This window comes from Adiantum capillus-veneris, chromosome 5, assembly GCF_014529385.1.
Source record: "Adiantum capillus-veneris isolate H3 chromosome 5, ASM1452938v2, whole genome shotgun sequence".
Classification (NCBI taxonomy): Eukaryota; Viridiplantae; Streptophyta; class Polypodiopsida; order Polypodiales; family Pteridaceae; genus Adiantum; species Adiantum capillus-veneris.
The window spans coordinates 139208228-139231620 of record NC_140935.1 but is presented as its reverse complement, the minus strand read 5'-3'; the positions used below and the strand labels follow the sequence as shown (position 1 = coordinate 139231620).

The 23393-nt window shown below is 46.4% G+C and overlaps 1 pseudogene; it reads left to right on the top strand.

Annotated features, from left to right (window-relative positions):
* Positions 1–9858: 9858 nt before the first annotated feature.
* On the top strand, positions 9859–10838 carry LOC147458171 (uncharacterized; annotated as a pseudogene).
* Positions 10839–23393: the final 12555 nt, after the last annotated feature.

Here is a 23393-nt window from a genome sequence, read left to right as displayed (position 1 = left end):
GGTTGAATGGTGGGCCAGACAAGCTGCCCCGGAGGGCCTTATCTGGCTCGTTAAATGGACTTCCGTCCCGTTTGTAGCGGGCTATAAATGGATCTCGGGTGATAATAAGGTCGAGGCGTCTGCCACTTGAGAAAGGACTTGCCGGCTCGCCGTTTAGGGTATGTGGAGCTTCCTTCTTCCCGCATGCCTTGCTATCATATCTGCGCATCTATTTGTCCGGGAGGTTGAGTTCGTTAAAGTCGCTATTGACGACGACTATTATTCCGGCGCGCCTGACCACTCAGGGCGTATCGTAAAACGAATCATGTTTGGTGGTGGTAAACTGAGCTTTTCCATACCTTATAACCCCAGAATTCTCATTGTTGCTCAGTTTCTCATAGGTGTTACGGTCTTCCAATCGGTCAACTTCCTCATACTCCTCCTGTCTTATCAGCCTTTTGATAAACCTGCGGGGCCCTCACCCTAATACCTAAAGCCTCCTCTTGACTAATGTTACTCTCTAATATATAATGATAGTGTACACTTATGATCTATACCTATACACATTACCCTACTCACGTTGGGGAGGGTCCTGTCGGGGGAAAAGGGGATTGTGGGCTCATACCAGCCCCTTTTCCAAGTGTCCTCCTGGCGGAGGCCCCGACGCCTTCATACTCAGAGTCTCTCTTGTCCTCCCTCCCCCTTTTGTATTGCAACCATATAAAGGGGGTGGTAAAGGACAAAAGGTCGCTTATGAATGATAAAATCGCTCTCAAATGGGCACCTAGATTTCCCAACAAGGATGATCTTAGGAGGCAATCCTTGAGGTATATAGCAATGCACTCCTGAGTGCGTCGGCATCTTGTTGAAATGGCCTCGGCCCAGCTCACATTAAAGACAGCGTACGCAGCCTATAGCCAGTGGTGTGACAGTATTGGCACGCCCAAGGTCCCTATCCAGGCCTTCAATAGGGCTCTTACATACCGACCTATTTCAGAATGGCCCACCGTTACTAGAAAGCAAACGGCAAAGGGTATCATCTATCTAAACCTCACCCTGCGTAGCTGGGCAGATGCAGTGCCCTCCCCCGAGGAGGGTAGGGAGCGGGTGTCGTCCAACTCCCAATAGCTGCCTCTACCCCACCAGTGGGCGGCAGCTATGCCCATCTAAGACAAGCCACCCGTATCTAACCAGCAGCGGGTGGTTGTTCTCTTTATATATGATAAGCTGGTCAACAGGCCAAAAGGAGGTTGAATGAACGACGAAAAAATGCGCGATAACCTCGCGAAGGATCTTCATCAGCGTATGGTTCAAAGGTCTAGGGAGGATAATAACTCTCAGAACCCTCTAAACATTGGCTTTGGCTAGGGTTCACAGAGCCCTGAAACCAATAGCTCTGGTGGCTCTGCCTTTTTGCGATTTATGACACCAGGTGGTAGCACGGCCAATAACGCTGGTGCAGCCAAAGTGTGTCGACGCTAGAAGGTGGCATGGATAGGTGTGTGCAGGCAAGCAAAAGCATGGCAAAGGGATGGAACAACTAGGAAGTTCACGGGATGACAGGTAGCAGCGGAAGTGTATGCAAGATGAGGCTTATAGGCCAAGAAAGGCTCCATGATGGGCTAGTTGGGGTAGCAGGTGGAAGAGATGTAGAGTGTAGCTTTTGGGTCCAGAAATGAAGAGCTTGAAATGCTGAAGGAGCAGGTCCAGATGGCTCATCAAACCGAGCTACGGAGCCCAAGTTATTGAAGGTTGAAGTTTCAGTGGTTTGTAGATTCTTGCCGGATAGGGCAGTTGGTGACAGGTGATCCAAGTGGAACTTGAGGTATAGATGTGTAGAGCTCAACTCATAGAGCCTACCTGTCTTTCGGATTGTGGATTGGAGCTCTGGATTGCAAGCTATGGTCAATTGAAGTTTTTCCGAGGGCCGGGTCTGAGCCCACTTGGCCGCATTGGAGAATGTGCCATCTGGCATCTTCTAAGCCTCGACAAAGTTCTAGAGCAGAGTGTACACCATATGGAGCTAGCAGGAAGTGACTGCACGCCAAACAAAATCCGGAGCAGAAAGATATGGAAGTCGAAAGATTGGTTGTCTTTGCCTGAAGTTAATTGCAGATGGTTTGATCGTGTTTTGGTCGCATTGGATCTCGGGCCTCGAGGAGTCGAATAACGGTGCGGATCATGGAGGAGCAGGGCGGCAGTGCACGATTTCACCCGGGCTTTGCGGCTCGGCAACAGAAGGTGGGAGCACAAAATGGGGGCCAGGTCAAGGTAGATTGCAAAGTTTTTTTGGTTAAAGGAAGAAAATAATGAGTTTTTGGAGCCCTTGGGGCTCAAGTCTTAGGGGAATGCCACGTGGCAGGGGCCTAAAACCCACATGCGCGCGCGGGACCTTTCAGGTTTGGCTATAAAGGCTGAGGCATGGGCTCCCATTAGCACACAAGGAACGAGAGAGAGGGGAGCTCTCTTGGGCACAGCTATGGCGTCCGCGCGCATGGCGCTGTTGTGGGCGTCCTGCGGCAATTTTGGTCGCAATGGTCGGCGGTGTTGGATGGTGGTGGCGCCCGTGGGCGGCCCTGGCTGGTGATGTAGTGATGATGTGGCAAGCCTTGCTACAGGCGGGTCCCGCGGTTCCAAATTTTTGAGAAGGAGAGGGAGAGCAATAGCGACATCGCTATTGCCTCCCCCCCTCGTGTAAGGGAGGGGTCCCACTGCAAGGAGAAGCCGGCCAGGCCAGTTGAGGTGCAAGGCTAAGAGCACTCTAAATCCAAATGCAAGGCACCAAGGAAAGTCTTGCCAAACAAAGGGAAAGGGCCAATGTGTCTAGCATGCAAAGGTCTTCAAAAATAACTAGGCCAAGTGTTGGCAATGCATAAAACTTCTAAATAGAACTCCAAAGGGAGTGCACGACATGGAATGACATCACATTTTTTCTTTTTTGAGATTTCTAGACACACCCCTATAAAAGGGTGTTTATGTTCATTTGTAAGGGCTTTTTTTGGCCAAGGGGTCTTTGAACCAAGGAGGAGGTTTTTGCCAGGGCTTTTGGAGCTCTTGGTTTTGGTTGCCGAGGTTTATGCCGGCGGTGTGTTGGATGTACATGCTATTGCCTATGCTAGTAGAGGATTCCCTACTGTTTCAAGGCGCCATTCCCCCTTCCCCCTTCTCTTCTCTGCTTGTGTGCGTGTGTTTTTGGGTGTGTGTCGGCGTGTGTGCCCCCCCTAGGTTGCTCGTGCAAAGAGAGATAGAGAGAGGTTGTGTGAGTGCGAAAGGCTGTGAATTGAGCAGAGCGTAGTGATTGAGTCTGTCTGGTGCATTGCAAGGCGTATGTGCGTATGATTGTGTGAAAGCAATGGTTTGCTTGTGGATAGTGTTACGTTTTGAAGGTGAACTCTAGTGGATTGGGGCGCTGTGTATACCCTGAGCTATAGTGAGGCATTGTGTTGTGTGCTGGGTGTGTTCCCCTTTCCCCCTCTCCATCTTCTGGTGCCCCCACTGAGGAGCTATCTGATGCTCCAATTTGCGGTTGAAAGTGGCGTTTTTTTGCCAACGAAGCGGTTGGCTCACAGTGGAGATGTTTGATGGTCGAGTTTGAAGATGACAGAGGTGGTGGAGCCAGGTTTTGGCCCCATATTTACGGGCATCGAAGATCCCGAGGATTGATTAGCAGATTTTGAATTATGGTCGCTGTCGATGCGTATGTCGACGGATGCACAAAGGTTACAGACGGTGCCGTTGTTGATGCGAGGGCGAGCCAAGGTGTGGTTCGATGGCTTAGAGAGCAGTGATCGAGAAACATGGCAAAGGTTGCAGAGTCAGTTTCTGGAGGGGTTTCGAGAGGTGATTATGGCAGAGAAAGCTGGTGCAAAGCTGAAGGCGGTACGATAAGATGTAAGTAAAGATTTCTCTATTTTCATGGAGCAGTTTGAAGCGTGTTGGAAGCAGTTAGAGATTTCTACTGGGGTCAAAAGCAACCAATCTTTGAAGCTGTCAAAGCTGTTAGAGTGCTTGCATCCGAGGATTAGAGAAAAGGTCGAAGATGGTGCAGATACCTATGGAGACATGGTCTATCTGGCAAAGATAAAGAGCAGAAAGGTGAAGAGAAAGTTGGAGTTGGGAATACTAAAGCCAGCAGATTATATGCTTGTTGCGGAGGTGGCGAAGTGCTCTTTGGTCCAACCAAAGGTGGTTCCAGTTGTGCGAAATGCAAGGCCTGTGGAGGTAAGACCTACTATTGGTTATGTTCCTTGGAGGTTTCCAGTTTGTGATGTGCATGTGCCGAGAGTGAAAGAGATTGTCAACAAGGAGAAGCTCCCTGTCGTGGGGAACCAATATGCAAAAGCGGTAGCAGATGTGGAGGTTCCAGTACGGGTTGAAGAGGTAAAGCATGGTCTTGTTGAAAGTTTGCATGAAATGGTAGCAGAATGCAATCGAGACGTAGATACCGAGGGTTCAAAAGCTGATGAAGAAAGTGAGCAAAGATGTGGTGATGGTCAAGATTTTGTGGAGCAGCAAGTGGATGCAGATGTGGATACGGAGTTGGTATATGATGCTGATGGTGATGATGATACAAGCTCGATTTTCTGGGAGACAAGCGAGGAGGATAGAGCGGATGAGTCCACATCCCATGACGAGGAGACGGAATCTGATGAACCCAAAATGGTAAAGGTAAAGTTGCCCTCATGTATGTTTGATGATATGGTGATAGCACATGTGCAAGAAGAGCAGGGAACAGAGCAAGCCGAGGTGTTTGATGAAAGCCAAAAGGTGTGGTCTAGACCTACAGATGATGAAATGCAGGTGAAGGTGGTATGTGGTGCCATGCTAATGGCTGTGATGATGAAAGTAGTGGTGGAATGTGCCATGGTGGTGCAACATGTGTAGACTTTTTCCAAGAGAGATAAAGCGGCCGTGTCTATGGAAAAACTGGAGATGGATGCGGTAGAAAACGAGTTTCTCTTTTCCTTAGAGGAGCATGATGGAGCTGTAGGAGAGGTGATTGAAGAGCAGGAGACTGAAGCTGGATAGAAGGAAGTGTTGAGCGACCTTGAAGGGCCAATCGATGATGAAGGGCTTGATGACAGTGTAAGTGAGTTCGAAGAGGAGGTGCAAGAGAGCATGAAGCCAGTGCAAGAGATGTGTTCTATGGCCTATGAAGGAGGTTCCCAAGATATGTCCAAGCTTTCAAAAGAGGTATGCAACCCATGGTTGAAAGGTATGCTTGTAAGTGCAATTGTATAGTATGTTATCCGTCAGGTACGGGGTTCCTTTGAGAGGAGCTCTCCTTTACATGGCTGGGAGGGAGGGTCAGAAGTGTTGGTTCATACAGATGATGTGGTTGCAGAACCATATAGGGTGATTAAGCAAGATGATGTTCGAAGAGGTGCTAAAGTGCTATGGGCCTTTTGTGTGCATGGATGGCTACGTGCTTGGGTAGGGCACTATTGGAGGTTGTTGCAAATGGATGAAAGTGAACAGAGCCAGGTGTTTGATCTAGGTGGAAGCTATGTTATGCAGGGGGTGGGGCAATCCACTTGAAGGTTTAGGTGATAGAGTACAAAAGAACATTGTATATATGGTTTGAGTTTTCTCATAGTGTATTCCAGGTTTTGCAGTTTGCAGTGGAATAAAGCTTTTATGTGGTTGAGCATAATTGCTCAACAGGGGGGTGGGCAATGATGGTGCAGCCAAAGTGTGTCGACGCTAGAAGGTGACATGGACAAGTGTGTGTAGGCAAGCAAAAGCATGGCAAAGGGATGGAACGGCTAGGAAGTTCACGGGATGACAGGTAGCAACGGAAGTGTATGCACGATGCGGCTTATAGGCCAAGAAAGGCTCCATGATGGGCTAGCTGGGGTACCAGGTGGAAGAGATGTAGAGTGCAGCTTTTGGGTCCAGAAATGAAGAGCTTGAAGTGCTGAAGGAGCAGGTCCAGACGGCTCATCAAACCGAGCTACGGAGCCCAAGTTATTGAAGGTTGAAGTTTCAGTGGTTTGTAGATTCTTGCCGGATAGGGCAGTTGGTGACAGGTGATCCAAGTGGAACTTGAGGTATATATGTGTAGAGCTCAACTCATAGAGCCTACCCGTCTTTTCGGATTGGGGATTGGAGCTCTGGATTGCAAGCTATGGTCAGCTGAAGTTTTTTCGAGGGCCGGGTCTGAGCCCACTTGGCCGCATTGGAGAATGTGCCATCTGTCATCTTCTGAGCCTCGACAAAGTTCTAGAGCAGAGTGTACACCATATGGAGCTATTAGGAAGTGACTGCATGCCAAACGGAATCCGAAGCAGAAAGATATGGAAGTCGGAAGATTGGTTGTCTTTGCCCGAAGTTAATTGCAGATGGTTTGATTGTGTTTTGGTCGCATTGGATCTCGGGCCTGGAGGAGTCGAATAATGGTGCGGATCATGGAGGAGTAGGGCGGCAGTGCACGATTTCACTCGAGCTTTGCGGCTCGGCAACAGAAGGTGGGAGCACAAAATGGGGGCTAGGTCAAGGCAGATTGCAAAGTTTTTTTGGTTAAAGGAAGAAAATAATGAGTTTTTGGAGCCCTTGGGGCTCAAGTCTTAGGGGAATGCCACGTGGCAGGGGCCTAAAACCCACATGCAGGCGCAGGACCGTTGAGGTTTTGCTATAAAGGCTGAGGCGTGGGCTCCCATTAGCACACAAGGAAGGAGAGAGAGGGGAGCTCTCTTGGGCGCAGCTATGGCGTCGGCGCGCATGGCGCTGCTGTGGGTGTCTGGCGGCGATTTTGGTGGCAATGGTCGGCGGTGCTAGATGGTTGTGGCGCCCGTGGGCGGCCCTGGCTGGTGATGTAGTGATGACGTGGTAGGCCTTGCTAGAGGCGGGTCCCGCGGCTCCAAATTTTTGAGAAGGAGAGGGAGAGCAATAGCGACATCGCTATTGCCTCCCCCCCTCGTGTAAGGGAGGGGTCCCACTGCAAGGAGAAGCCGGCCAGGCCAGTTGAGGTGCAAGGCTAAGATCACTCTAAATCCAAATCCAAGGCACCAAGGAAAGTCCGGCCGACCAAAGGGAAAGGGCCAATGTGTCTAGCATGCAAAGGTCTTCAAAAATAACTAGGCCAAGTGTTGGCAATGCATAAAACTTCTAAATAGAACTCCAAAGGAGTGCACGACATAAAATGACATCACATTTTTTCTTTTTTGAGATTTCTAGACACACCCCTATAAAAGGGTGTTTATGTTCATTTGTAAGGGCTTTTTTTTGGCCAAGGGGTCGTTGGACCAAGGAGGAGGTTTTTGCCAGGGCTTTTGGAGCTCTTGTTTTTGGTTGCCGAGGTTCATGCCGGCGGTGTGTTGGATGTACATGCTATTGCCTATGCTAGTAGACGATTCCCTACTGTTTCAAGGTGCCATTCCCCCTTCCCCCTTCTCTTCTCTGCTTGTGTGCGTGTGTTTTTGGGTGTGTGTCAGCGTGTGTGCCCCCCCTAGGTTGCTCGTGCAAAGAGAGATAGAGAGAGGTTGTGTGAGTGCGGAAGGCTGTGAATTGGGCGGAGCGTAGTGATTGAGTCTGTCTGGTGCATTGTAAGGCGTATGTGCGTATGATTGTGTGAAAGCAATGGTTTTCTTGCGGGTAGTGTTGAGTTTTGAAGGTGAACTCTAGTGGATTGGGGCGATGTGTATACCCTGGGCTATAGTGAGGCATTGTGTTGTGTGCTAGGTGTGTTCCCCTTTCCCCCTCTCCAATGCTCCAAGCGGCAGCACCAGCGGACCCTCAGGGAGTGTAGGATCTTTTGAGAGCCTCGGGGAGCTGTCGAGTGGCTGTACTACACCCTGTGCCCCTCCCCTTAACTTTGCCAACCCCCTTTTCTCAAGCGGTGCAAACCGTCCGTCCAACAAAGAGATATTGGAGGACGACCAGCCATCATCCGACTTTGTTGATTTCCCAACCATTGAGGTTCACCACCGAGAGCCTCTCACAAGGCCTCTATCCCCATCCCATCGAGCATGGAGTGCCCCACTTGATGTAGACCCCATTTCAGTCACTGTTATTGGCCCTGACGGCTCCTCAGTTTATAGGCAGGCTGGGGGTGGCTATAACCCTGGCTCTGGCTCCATTCCACTTAAGCGCTTTATTGTCGCTTTGCGTCGAATACGGCCAACGTCGGCTCTTGCGCAGGCTCCCGGATGGTTTGAACAGTGGTGGAACGGAAGCATGCCCTGACCAACCGCCCCAGAACGAGAAGCACTTGGGCTATCATCCGCGTGGGGCAATTCAATTGCCTTGATCAGACGGCACTTCTGAAAATAGTTGCATTATTATTAATCGTCCTACTTGTACTTTTTCTGGTATACCTACTGTACGACAGTTAGGTGCGAGGCGCACCTGGGGTGGCCGTCTCCGTCTCTGACGATGGAACGCCTAGCGGGCGCACCATATATATAACTAAAGGCAAGTTTAGGAGAGAACTGGATCGTCGAAAGGGCAGGGAGAAGCCCGCAGAACAATTACTAAGAACTGCCCCCCCTACAAGGACGTCGCCAACTCCTAACTACGCTGTGCTTTACAAATACCCACCCCGGTGGATCCCTTAAGAGGAGGTGGACAATATGTGCCAATAGATCAATTTGACGAGGTTCCACTTAGGCTACAGAAGGGCGAGATAATAACAATAACAGGTTACTACGGCTTAAAGAGTGCAACCACTGCAATGAAATATCCCTTAAGAATGGATTTTAAGGTGGTTCGATGGCCATTGGGTTCATCCAACCTGAGGTGTTTTGCGTACTCATTTATTTCCCACTGGCTCGAAATGGTGCTGCTTCCTTTGCAATCGTCTGAAATAAGGTGGTACAAGATGACCCTTTACCTTGCGAGCGGTAAGACCTACCAGATACCTTTGGTGGCCAGGTACGGCAAGTTTGAGGGGCCTCAGAATACCGAAAAGATGTTTGAAGTTAGCCTTATTCCTAACCAGGGGTCTAAAGCAACAAAGACGTTCCGCCTTTGAGGCATAGCCGAGGCCTATGACCAGTTTGACCGCCCTGACCTCAAAGCACCCGAGATAATCCAATAGGCCTAGATCCTGAAAGATCCCTGGTTACCCCAATGATTTTCCCAGTTGCAAGCGGCGTTGAGGGGGACCAAGAGGTCATGATCCTACGATACGTAAAAATCCTAGAGGCAGAAAGGAGGGCTCGGTAACGGGATCCTAAGCGGCGCGTGAAGATCGTGCCCATCCATTTTTCAGCCGCCTTCTGCATGGGATTTCATTAACCGAGCATAAAAGCAGGTGGAGGTAGATAACTAATGGTTGATAGAACAAAGGGGGAGCCACTGGCTCAATGCTTGATCTCCCTGTCATATTTAGAGTTTGAGTTGATCAGCGACCTTTTGAACTGTGGGTGCCACCTATTTTTCCAGAAGGGTAAATAGCGTCTCCCTGCGGAAAAGGAACGGAGGGTGATCAAAGAGGATTTTGTAGGAGAGTGCGCGGTAAGGGCACCACATCCCAGAGGGTCTATAGGGCTGGATGTGGATTCGCTCCCTCATGGAATTGGCCTTATAGATGTGGACAATCCCTTTGTTGCGCGCGCTATTAGAGACTACCTTGGGAATGATGATTCCTTTACATAGGAAAGGACTCCCTCGGGCAGCCTCCATCTTTGGGGGCGGGGGATCCCCCTCTGGGAGAAACCTATGAAGGGCGGTTTGTGTTTAGCTGGCACCCGTGTAGAGTATTTTTCCAGTGGGAGAATAACAATCTTGGGAGAGGGCCGTGAGGTCTATAAAAGGGCCCCCCTAGCAGGATTAGGCATGTTCCCGCGTCCTCTCTGGCTCGCCCAGGAGGGCTGCGTAGCTGAGGTTAGAACGCCTATTCTTAAGCGGACCCGGTGGAACACTCTTTACGGGCAGGTAATGGGTAGCCGGGCTATGCAAAAGGAGACCCTCATCTTTCAAGCTCGCTATCTTTGCGATCCCCCCTTTGAGAAGGAAAAGGAGCTCGACCTCTTGAGAATCCTTGAAAAAGGAGCGGATAAGCAGGCAGGCGAATATGGAGGAGATACGGCTGAGTTGGACCTCGAACTGGACGCCCACATAGGGGCGTTACTGGCCGATCGGTTTAAGGATACCTGGGCCTACCTGCTTTCGGACGAGCAGTGGTATGAGTATACAAATCAAAGGTGGGATAGTCCGCCCGGATGGGCTTACGAGATACTAAATAAGATAGAGGAGGAGATGAAGGGAATGGGGGCTACGTTCACACGACCCCAAAGGAAGAGAATGAGCTCCCACATCTTCTTAAATCAGTAGAGGAGCGCCTGCATCGGCTCCTTGAGCGGGCCAGGACGGTTGATTCAAGGCTCCCCTTTCTCAACGGAGTACTTGTCTCTCACGAGTCAGGGCCGCTGTTACACCCGCCCAGTCCCTTGTGGGTCTGCACGAGCTATGCAGGTATTCAGCTGGATATGTGTACACCAATGACCCCCATCCAGAAAATCTTCCTCCTTACCCTGATGGATGGAGACGTCCTAAAGTTAAACTTGTTGAGAGCCTTCATGAGGCTAGTCTTTACATTGGATACCCGCGACCAGTTTAGTCTCTTTCTGTTGGGGGCCGGGGCCATGGGAAAGTCGACCCTAACAGCGCTATTGGAGCACATACGAGGGGAGAGGTGTGAAAGCCTCGACGTGAGCCGGATAGCAAATAGATTTGAGCTGACACTGGTTGAAGGTAAGAACTTGCTTCTCTTCCCAGATGTTACTCGAAAACCGAGTAATGCGGCTGCCAGCATATTAAAAAGGTTGCTCTCCAACAAGAGGGTAACTGTGGAGGCTAAAGGGAGGCCCGCTATGTCGGTTAAGGCCGGCGCCCACTCCCTTTTTACGGCCAACTAGAGGTGGCTTGACGTGGTGTTTTAGGGAAAAACTACTCCCCTGTTCATACTCACGAGCACGACACAGACAACATACTTATCATCCGATGACACGACTAACCCGTAGGTGCACGTAGGCAATCTCGTTAGCTTGTCAGGCTGAGACCAATCTACACATACGCACTTTTATGATGCATCAATCACTAACCCTGGTAGAATGCAACCCACTCTATCCCTAAACGCTCACAACACCGTTTACACGTCCAATGAACTCGGACTCGCATCAAACTTACTAGGCATCATCCTCTCACTAGGACATACTTACCTTTAAGTCTAATCTCACCTGATTTGAACCCTAGCTATCTCGAATACTATCGCGATAGACCAACAGGTCATAATCCAAAAGTGGTCGAAACTTAAGTTTATCATTATCTATGTGTAGCTAATCTCTTTCTCATTCCATGAAGCACTTGATTATTGAAAACGAACACCGTTTGTGCTACTTACAAGCAAAACAAGCTCGAGGAAGAATCGATCGCGATCAACTCGAAACGGCGAATGCGTGGCGTGGGCGCGTAGCTCTCGGAGAGACTACCACGATGGTGTGGTCGCGTCGTGAATCCGGTGAGGGAGAAGCGCGTAGCGAAGAGGATAAGACACACTCACTCTCTCTCTCTCTCTCTCTCTCTCTCTCTCTCTCTCTCTCTCTCTCTCTCTCTCTCTCTCTCTCTCTCTCTCTCTCTCTCTTAGACTCGTACGACACAGGATTAATATTCAAAAAAAATGTTGTCCAAAAAATGGTTCTAAGGTGACTTTTATACTTTAGTCACCTTAGCTCAAAAATGTACATGGGGTTCTCTTGCTCATGATTACAAAGTGGGAATAAATCTGAGTCCTGACTAACTAACTAATATTTACATAATCCAGACGAAAGGATCAAAATGATAAGACATCTTTGACATAAAAAATGGAATTTGATATGCTTTACAAGATGGGCTCATTACAACAGTTGGACCAATGGGGCTCCAACACTCCCCCCCTCCTAATTCATGTCTACCACGACATGATCGTCTTTGTCTTCATTGTCGTTGTCGCCTTTCTTGGGTGATTTGATGTAGAAACGCATCATAGCGCATAGACTCACTTGCCATTAATGGGCCAAAATTTTTTGGCTTGTACATGAAGAAGCTCGTGTAAAATGCTTCTTCAAAGGTTTGGAGATGGTAGCTTGGTAGAAACATCAGCCGTTTGAAATAGGCATACAATACTGGCTCTGTCGGTGGCCTACTTAGATCATATGACAACTCTGAGATGCTTCTTTCAGTATTCATATACTCTGATGTCTAGCTTTCTGAGAAGACTATGAGACAGGCCAAAAATGTTCGAGCTACTTACATAGCATCTTGCAGGATAGGTCAGGAGAGCCTCCGAATTCTGCTATGGCGCCCTGCAGGGTTTTCACCATGTAAGAACCGGATATTCTCTCTCCCTCTGCTGGCCCTGGCATTACTGGATAATTCAGCCATGTCGGATTTCTGCTCTGTAGTGCTTTATGTTGGCTGTAGGTGTATGTTTGGGGAGTGGGGCAAAACGTTCTGTCATTCCTCAGCTCAGGCGGTGCGTTGACTAAGTGGATCAGGTTATTAGGGTGATCCAATAGCCATTGACGCCTCCACTTTGGTTGGCTTTCCACTATTCTGTTTTGTTGTTCCCTATCTTGTACTTCTCCTTCAAACACTGGCACTTGTTCTTCTTTTTCGAGTTGCCGTTGATGTGTTAGAGGTTCGTACTTCAGCAGAGCATAGGGTAACATAGGTGCATTCCATTCCTTCTGTAGCTCTGCTGCTGTTTTGCCCGATCTGGAAAGCCCTTGTAGCAACTCCTTTTCGAGTTGCATAGCCTTGTACCATATCATTTCTGTTTGTTTTTCCATCTGCTCGGCCAGCCTCTGCTCTTCCAATTTCGTGACTGAATCTTCTTCTGTCTCTTGGTCTTTGGAGCCGGTTTGATCCGTCTGCGTATCTGGTAACTCCTGTTCATTTGAATCATCCTCATACTCATCTTGACCCCCATATACTTCGGCGAGTCCAGCCAAATTCATTGTTGCTGGCTCCATGTGCACTCGTACCTATCCTTGGTGCTGCCCTGCACTTTGTAGACTTGCGATTTGTGCGGCCATTGTTCTACTATTGATTTGTAGAGCTTGAAGTTCCATTTCTTTTTTAGCGGCAAATTCCTCTAGCTGTTTTAACCTGATGTGCAAGTTTTCATTTTCTTCTCTGAGTGATTTGGAAACAATGCTTTCCATTTCACTGTCGGGAGCTGGTCCTTGTTGTTGTTCACTTTGCAAGTCTTAAATTTGTCTTTGTAGTTGATCTTCTGCTCTAAGCGCACTTTCAGCAATCATTAAATGTTGTTTTCTTTCCAACTCCAGCTCCCTCTTTAGTGCAGCCACTTCTTCTTCTGGGTGGACTACTGGTGTTGTTGGTAGCGACGTTTTTTGCTTCTTAACGCGTTCCCTTGCTTGGATATCTGTTACTGCTCTCAAATCTTTGACTTCAATTTGTAAGTCATCAATGACGACTTGCAAACTTTTGATGGTCTCCAGCGCATCTTGCTTTTCCTTTTCCAAATTTTGGATGTGTTCGTCTCTGTCACTGACATCTTCAAGGAATACGTTTATTGTATCTTAACATATGGAATTGAAGTCTTCCGACTCCTGTAAATTGTCTTTGAGAAGATTTACTGTGCCTTTGAGCCCCAATATTTCAGCATCTCTGATGCTGATCAGCTTTAGAGTGTCCTCCTTTTGCTCTTGCAGTCTCAAAACTTCCTCATCAGTTTTTTGTAGCTTCATTTTATTGGACCGGTTCTGATCAGCTAACCATTGACTGTGCAGTCTTGTTCGGTTTAGTATTGTCGCCATTGACTGCAAATCTTCATCTATAGTAGCTTCCAGCTCAATTTCTTGAGAGGAAGAAGCTTTATCTTTAGTCTGATCCACCTCCTTTTTCTTGCCTTTATCACTTTGTGATATGGCTCCAGTGTTTGGGTGTCTATCTATTCCTTCTTCTTCTTCTTCTTCCTCTTGTTCCTGTTCACTGGGCGGTGTATGAACTCTGTCATCACGATGTGAGTTTTCTGAATGCGAAGTAGATTCAGCAGATGGGCTAGATTGCCTTTCACTTGTATCTGGCCTTGGAGATGGCGACGGTGTTTCCTGATCACGCGAAGTTGGCCTCAGCTGATCTCTCAAAGTTTGGAGCCCCTCCTCTTCTAGTAGCAATTCTGGTTCATCCCTAACATTTCTTTCTTGGATGTACCTCTCAAACCAGTCCAGCTCAAAAGCTGGGTTGTTTCTATTCTTCGTTCTCAGTGTGAAAGTGCTACTAGAAGTTTTCCAAGTGGCGCCTACATCGCCTCGTAGAGATCTTTCTAGAGCAAACCCTTCTAGCATCCTTTCCATTTTTGCTATCTTCTACAACCTGGTGTTGTTTTCCATTTCCGCTTTCCGCTTCTTTAGTCGGGCATCTTCCTCTTCAGTTCTTTTTTCTTCTTCTATCTTTTCTTGTGTACTTCTTGTCACTCTTTCCAGCTTGTGTCCTCCAATGGTGTTAATAGATGCCGGTACTTTCCTTTGTGATCTGTTTTCGCTATTTTCCCTTAATACCAGCCAGTCGTTCTGATGAGGGGCAGGTGGCAACTGATCTGCCGCGCCTATGGCATGGTATATTACTCGGGTTAGGACTTCTCCTCCTGCAATGTAATTGGGTATGTCCTTCCTTAGCTTTGTCATTTCTTCAAACATATATGACGCGTGATCTATATAGAACTCACGGGTCATTCCCATAGCCCATGTCAGTGTGGTTGAGATGCTCCCGTGCGGTGTAGTGTTTCTTGGCGGCCTTTTGCTGTATCTCAACAAACACTGACTGTAGATCTGTGTCAGTTCTCTTACTTCCGGGTTTGCTATGAGTTCGAAAGAAGTTAGTTTGGACTTTTGCAAGTAAACCGTGAGGTTTTTTCTTCTTTCTCTCATGTTTGCTCCTTGATCTGACAATTTCAATGCCTCAAGTTGATGATCTCTTTGGTGATCTGGATCTCCATCACTTCATTATCCATGCCTGCCACTCTACAAGTTCCATCTTCTTGGATAGTCTCTATTAGATGTTGTACCCTCTTGAAATCCATCCCTACTGGTGGTAGTGATACAAAGTTCCACAAGCCGACTTTTTTGAGCCATGACCTTTGCGGTGATCTTTTCAAGTAATTCTCTGCCTCCTTGGGAATCATCACTATATCCACTAAGTTTCTTTTGTCATCCACATATGAACCTTGATATATCTGAAAGGCCGCTGCCTGTTGCACATCTGCAGGTATCCAAGTGGCTACTGGCTTTAAAGAATTGGGTAGAAGTGCATAGGGTACTGCCCCTTCCGTTGCCAAGTTCTTGCCTTTTCTTTTTCTCGGAGAAGCCTCCAGTGATCCTGTCATCACAATTATCAGTTAATGCACAAACATAGTACTACTCTCCTAAATTGATTACCACTTAATCATGCATCTAGATGAGCCTTCTTAATCCCAAGATTAGTTAAGATAAAATGTTAGCAGATAGACAAGCTCTTCCATTGTGCGACTTTGGCGGCTTCAAATTGATGTTGTTGGTGAAGGAGAACAAGTCCAAATGCCTTGAAATTTTGTGTGGTGTATGCTCTCATGAAATGTAAGGTCACTCCATAAGCCAAAGCTTAAAATCTGTCCATTTGCTACTTTTTCTCAGTCTATCGCGATAGACTAGCATTTTTTTGATCTGGGTCCTTTTTTGCAGTTGTGACTCCACCAATTGGTTTCCCATACCTTGCACATGATCTGACCCCATTTCTACCTCAAATGAATGTCAAGTGACCCCTTTTTGGATCAACTCCCATTTTTCCAGATTCCCTTCAAGGAGATGTTGGTCTATCTCCTTCATTTTGTGTTGTTTTGGGCTCAAACTTAGTGGGTGGTCATCTTGCATCATGTTGAAGACAACTGCTAATTCAAATTTTTGATAAGATGGTCCAGTATCCCTCTGCTTGGTCTATCGCGATAGACTGGGACTTAGTGCCAGTTTGTCATTTTTTTGGCTTTGTGACCATCTGTCTGCCTTCTCCCAGTTGATGCAAGGTTTCTTGACCCCTCACATGTAAATTTTACCTGTCTGCCCTTGAGATGTCCTGTTCTGACTCTGAGTTGTCTGCATGTCTTTCTCAGCTTGCCATATGAGTCCATCTTGGCACCAAATTTGGTGTACTGCCTTCATTTGCTTCCCCAAGTCTAGCTTGTAAAAATTTGAAAAGTCTTTCCCCCCAATAATTGTTGTAGCAAGTCTATCGCGATAGACTGAGTTTTTGGCCAAAAAAGATATTTCTTGCACTTTGACTTGATATTGGTGGTTAACATTCCTTGTTAGCACCCCTCATGAAGCCAAAGTCAAAGTTTCCCTTGTCTAAGTGTAAGTTCAAGTCTATCGCGATAGACTGGGCACTTTGTCATTTACCAGTTTTTTGATGTTAGTTGAAAATCATGGTTTTAATAGGCCCTCCTAGACACACACATCAAGTTTTAATCAATTTAGCAGAATGTACTCCCTGTTTGCAACACTTATCTGGTCCTGAAGTCGAAGTAGACCACTTAGGTGATGGTCGCGGTTCCTTTTGGTCTTTGTATGATTCCGGCTATCTTTTACTTCCTTTTGACCTTCCATCCAAGCAGTCAGTTGTTGTTTTGGTGTTTGAAACACCAAGGACGACCATTTGGACGTCTTTCTGGCTTGTTGCCAGCATTTGCCCTGGTGGAAAGGCCATACCTACCACATGCGTTACAAGTCCCGTTAAACTTTACTCTGAAAGTAGGGCATTCACTCGTAGTATGTGGGCCCAAGCAAATTGAGCACCATTGTTGCTCCCTTGTTGGATACATATGAGTGTTTTGTGGAGCACGATTACCCCTAAGGATTTCTTGGATGGCCTTGGTGAGATCTGCCAAAGTCATCGCAGATATCGTTTGCTCTTTCACGATTGGCTTTATCTTCATTGGCTCATGCCCTAATGCTTGCGAGCTACTTGACTTCGGCTCGGCAGATACTCTTTCTCCTGCAATCATTAAATTATCCTCCAATTGGATTGCATTCATGGTGACTGCTTCCCAAGTAGTGATACCTCTAATGACTAGGCCATTATAGATACTTTCATGTCGTAGTCCCCTAATGAATCTATCGAGCAATTGGTTGTTGTTGAATCTCTCGTTTGGATTGCATCGAGAATTCAAATTCTTTAGGCGACTAATGAAGTCTCTCACGGATTCACCTTCTTCTCGTTGGGCTTTCTGGAGCTGAGAGGCTACACCCCAAAGTACTCCCTCTCGTATGTATTCTTTTAAGAACAGTCTCCTAAGAGTAGAGTAGATCGTTTTCTCTTCTACTCTTAAGGTTCTTTACCAATCTCCAGCCTTTCCGCTTAGGGTCAAACTCAAAGCCTTACACTTATGTATCTCATTGTGCTCTTCCAAGGAATCGCACACATGTTCAAAGACTTCCATATGCTTTCTAGCATCTCTGTCTCCACTGAATTTATGTGTGAGCTTAGCTACTTGAACTGCCTTGCTCCTAGGCTCTCTATCAGGTGCACTACGCATGTTTTCCGCAATAGAGCGATCGATAGTTTGAGCAAATGCTGCCAAATATCCTATTTGAGCAGGGATAATGGGTGTATGTGCTCCTGGAACCACATGTGAGATGGGATTTGGGCTTGGCCTTGGCATACGCGCGGCTCTTGGGTCCCAAATTTCGTATGGTGGTGTACCAGACGGTGGTCCAAAGTTTACAGGCGTGGTCCTAGGCATAGGGGGTGCTTGATATGGCATGTTATTATTAAATGGCATGGCTCCACTTGTATAAGACCTTGGATAATTCCATTGTGGATTATAAGCTCTTGGAATAATCGGAGGTGTAGGAGCTACATGAGGCTGAGGTACGACAAGTGCACATGATTGATACATACATGTAGGTATAGTTGGGGGCACTCTGCTACTAGGCATCGGCGCAGTGTTAACAAATGAACTCCATGGTGTACTTCTTGTCATGCTCACCATTGGGATATGCATGGTAGCCGTAGTGTCATTAAGAGAAAGATGAGCTAGATCTGGGAAGGTAAAGCTGCCACTTGTGGGCTCAGATTGTACTGAGGCTCCTGGCAAAACAACATATGGAGGATCAATGGGGCTCACTGAGGGAGTCTCCATTTGTGACAGGGTTGGTTGGTTGGCCTTTCCCGTATCCAAGAATCTCATTAGGCCTGTTGAAGGCATGTTGATCCCTGTGTTCTGTCTTTCTAACTCGACAATCCTATGGAGGACATCACAGACTTTCTGTTGTTGCTCATCTATGCTAGTAGCACCCGATGTGGATTGTAGAACATCTAACCAACCGACATGATAGGTGTGTCATGTGTACCGATCAGTTAAAGCTTCTGCTTGTAGGTCATACTCCCAATTTTCGTTTAGGAATATCCCATCTAGGCTTGGCGTGCTGGAGGTTTCCCTTGAAGTGGAAGCATTATTGCTCCCCATAGCTTGCCCCTCCATGACTGCTACCTTGGGAGCACTCGGTTGCTCGGCTGGCATGATTGTTGTCATAGGAGCCTTTGCTTTCAGGGCTCGACTTTGTTCTAGCCTTCGTAGGTTCTCAATTTCCCTCTCCCTTGTTGCTTGCATATAGCGTTCGATCTCTTGCACTTCGGCAAGACTCCTACCATCGGGTAGTAAAACCTCAGAGGGAGATAGTCCTAAAGGATCAGGAGGTGCAGTGGATGAAACATTCACATGCACACTCTCAAGAAGCATAGGGTCCATTTTAGGCATGAATGACGAATTTACTTCCCCACTCCCTTCATTTATTTCATTAACCGCATGTTCGGAGCGAGTAGCTCTACTAAGGGTCTCTTTTAAGCGACTAAACACGCTGGACCCGGGCCGTGGGCCCATGGCATGCATGTCTTGACTTGAACTATCAGGGTTTGGTGTAGGATACCCCTCCATGACTTCGTAGTCAGAGGAAGAATCACTAGACGCGATATGACTCAAGGTAGCGCGACCCAACTGCCTTCCTACTTATTCATTCACTACAAACAAGCTAACGACTACTAATTGTGCAAAAACTGTGTGCAAACAGAAAACACAACATTATGCAGAAATCACAGAACTTGCAGACAACACAGAAATTAACAGCTTACAGAAAAACAACTCATTCCTCTTCCTCTTCCTCTTCTTTCCTACTACAAACAACTCATAGGAGAAGCACAAAGTGCCTCTTGGGCTTAGTGCAGGGCGATTCCCCGGTAGCGGCGCCAAAAATGTGCGCTCCTTGCCGCACTGTCGAAGCAAGCGACTTGCCAATACACCGTGTGCAAGCCACAAATGGCTCCAAGCACACAACAAGACTAATCTAGCAAGCTCAAGAGAGCAAAGGGTGTGTCACTCACCGCTCTGCGCTCGCCTTCTTGGTGGATTCCTCGCCGCGATGAAGAAGAAGCTGCAGTCGTGCCGCGCTCAACCGCTTTGCCGCCGCCGTGCCTTCGTAATGCTCGATCGCACACACACTCTCCCTCTCTCTCTCTCTCTCTCTCTCTCTCTCTCTCTCTCTCTCTCTCTCTCTCTCTCTCTCTCTCTCTCTCTCTCTCTCTCTCTCTCTCTCTCTCTCACAGACACACACACAAGGAGGTGAAGAAGAAAAAGATGGAGATGGAGATGGAGCAAGAGCACTCTTCTATTGCACAAATGAGAGAATGAGTGAATTTTAGGTTTAGTTGGCTTTTATATGAGCTCACCCCATTCACACTTGGGCGCCCATGCTTAGCCAACTAATCCCTTGAATGTCCCAGTTAGAGTGCGCCTCTCATTGGCGATCACTCTTACCCTTTTCCTATTGGTCCGACAAGCCCGGTACCTGACTCTACCAAATACATAATACACGTCCGTCGTAGGTGATGGGGTGTCCGTGAGCCGTGAGGGTTAACAGTTGCTTAAACAACTTAACTCTTATTCCTGCAATAGGCACTTTGATCTCAGTACCATCCAATTCACATAGATTATATGTCGCATTATCATAAACATGAAGTACTACATATGGTCCAAACCATCGTTTAACCATCTTTCACATAGCAGTGTACTGGTTCTCTAGGCTACTGTCATATACAAGGACCCAATCCCCATACGATAATAGCATGTGGCCGTAGTCTATGCTTACCATCAAACGTTGCTTTATTCTTTAACCTTGCTTCTTTAAGCTTTACTTTAGCCTGTTCAATATCTTCTTGAAACCTTTCAAGTTGGCGAATCCGCAAAGCAAGAAAGTCGTAAGTAGACATACCTTCTTCCCATGGCATTATGGTCCAAAACTGCTCCCTCTGTAGCCATAATGGGTTTTTGCCCATACATTAGCTCAAATGGCATAAAACCTGTAATAGAACTATGTGTAGTTCGATCAGCCCATAAAGCAAATGGTAGGAATTTAGGCAAATCACCAATATGTCCTGGCATGCCTTTGCTAAAGCTTTAACAATAGGCGGATGTCCTCTATCACTTTTTCCATTCCCTTCTAGATTGTATGTTGTAGTGAGAGCTAGTTTAATGCCCATCCGAGCAAAGAAATCACGAGCTTCATCAACATCCAGCTCTCCTCTGTCAGCAGTAATTTTACAAACACATCCACCTGGAAATAACATCCTCAAGCAAGAACTTGCATATAGAACTGATGGCTTGGTACGCAAAGCGTTGCCTTCAACCTGGTTAATAAGATCTTCTCTAGCAAGAACAATATACCTCATCCGCCACACTCCTACTGGCATTGTAATAAGGTCCACCACCCACTTGAAGTGCATGGCTAGTGAATAAGTGGGATGCAATCCATGTTGATTTTGTACATTAGAATACTGTTGGCATACTAGGCATGTCTCCACAAACTGAGCCACATATTTATACATACCTTTCCACCAGTAACGATCCTTAATCTTGACAAAAGTTACCCAGACTCCTCTGTGTCCAGCCCATAAAATTTCATGAAATTCTTTGATAACATGTTATTGAGTTGCTTTATCACAAAAAACCCGTTGCAGTACCCCTTCTGGGGCGCTTTGGTTGCTTCCATAAATGACCATCCTTCTGAAAATAGCTGTAAGCCTTCTTTCTAATCCTTTTATACTCTTGATCTGTCCACCCTTCATGCCTAGTAAGAGTGCTAAGGTAGCGACCGATCAAAAGCCATTCTCCATCATAGAACTCCTCAAAGAATACCTCAAAAATATGAGCAATATTACCGCAATTTGCATGTAGATAAGAAGATGTATAGAACTTCAAGCCAGCATCTCTTCTTCATCTTCAAATCTAGCTATTGATAACATATTTGCAATAGGATTATCTCTACCTACAATATGAAAAAATTCAGGGTTAAGAGACTTAATATAAGCTATCCATTGTAGCATAGCAATGTCCAGAGTAGAGGAGTTGGCAATCATCCCTATCAATGGTAGACAATTTGCCTCTACCACAACTAAAGCTCCAATAAAATATTCTTTATCAGACCTTAGATTAGTAGCAACACTCCAAAGTTCTCTCTTAATCTGTGGGTAGCCTCATCGACAAGTATTGAGCACCTTTGCTCCAAATCAAGCTGCATATCTATGTCCTTCATCATCATCTTGACCTATAGCCCACCCAATACCTATCGGGCTAGTGTCAACTGTTAAGATTACTAGCCTTCCATATTTGTAATCAACCTTCCTCAAGGTAGGAGCCTCAAGAAGTATTTGCTTTAGGTTCCTGATAGCCTTCGTATGGACTTCTTTCCAAAAAAACCTCTTCCCTTTCCTTAGCAATTGATAAATCACTTCTGCAACATGAGCAAAATGTGGCATCCAAATAAGATAGAATGCACATGCACCCAGAAATAGATGAACTTCAGAGCACGTTTCCTTCATCTTTTGAATAGCTTCAACTTTAGTTGGACTCGGCCTTCTACCTTCTTCTGGACTGCAAAAAGGCCCCACAATTAAAACCTTTTTAGCACCAAAAGTTGATTTTTTCCCTGAAAGTGCCAAGTTAACTTCTTCAAGCCTGGACAAAATAGCATCACAGTCAGAAATATGTTGAGCAACAAACTATCGACACCCCCTCTGATCTTTTACCTCATCTTGCAAGCCTTCCTCACATCCTTTAATTGGTAGATCATCAATGAAAGGCATAGTAACATGAGTGATAAAGTCCCTTAATACCTTATTCATGCCATTCATCATATGAGCTACAGACATTAGGAAATTTCAGAGGTCATTTGGAGGGCCATATGAAGAGAGAGAAAAATAGAGCGCGTCCAATGAGCATGAAGGCTACGTTACGTAGGAAAGTACATAAAAAGACTCAAAAAATAGGAAAATAGCATAAAACTTTCACGAATCTAAGATTGTATCATAGTAATTTCCTTCCTTTTACCGAGCTTTTAGGTGCTTGCATGTGGTCCCACTTCTACTATTCTCTTATGGTCATTAACGTACTGGAGGGTGACCATTAATCCCGCACAAGATATTGGAATTCTAAAACACTTTCCCTCCATTAGAATGCTTTCAAAGTGAATCTCCCTCCACTAAAGCTTTTCTCTGAGAGCTATGGCTTCCACGTCTTCTCGCCCAAGAGGCTCCAGGTGTTTACTGTCTCTCACACCAACAACCAACAACTGCACTTTGCCTAGAAGGCCAAGTAGTAGCATATCCTCAATTACAATACCAGCTTCAATAAGTGCAGAGAACCAATGGGTTGGACAAAGGATAAACAAAGGTTCATGGGTCCTCATGCAACCAAGAAGACCCAAGAGGTCTAGTGGTATCAACGTTTACCGCTCAGCATGGAAAGCCAGAGTGTTGGATTTCAAAGTTGAAATCGGCAAAAGATCTGTAAAGGAAGTTCTTGTTCAGCATGTGTTTACCCATCCTGAGGTGATAGCAAATGGTGGAAATGTATCAGATATACATCAACCACGTTGCAATTGTAAGTACTCTTGACATGTGAACTTACTGATACTCTCATTATAACTTTTCTTATATATTTTGCAATGTTTCTCCCGCTTGTTATGAGTAATGTCTCCATTCTTCACAGCTCAATTACATTAGATTTGTCATTTGTACTTATTGATACTCTTAGTTTAACTTTTCTTATATATATTGCAGATGTTTATCCCTCTTCTTATGAGCAATGGGAGCCTGTGGAGTGCATAATAGGCCTCTTCCATGTTGTTCATGCCCACATTGGTTCTCTACAGTACTCAGAGAGGAGCAGCAAAAGACTGGCTGATGAGGGAATCTTTTTTTATGACCACTTTTACCAACTCAGCTCAGGGAATAAGAATGGCATGTTGGTGAAAGTGCCTCTACCAACCGATTGGAACACTGTGGACTGTCCAGTTCCCGAGGAAACAATGGTGGAGGCAATGCGAAGTAAGCTCTACAAGGATATACAAAGGTCTCTACGTAGCTCTATTCCTACCAAACTGGTT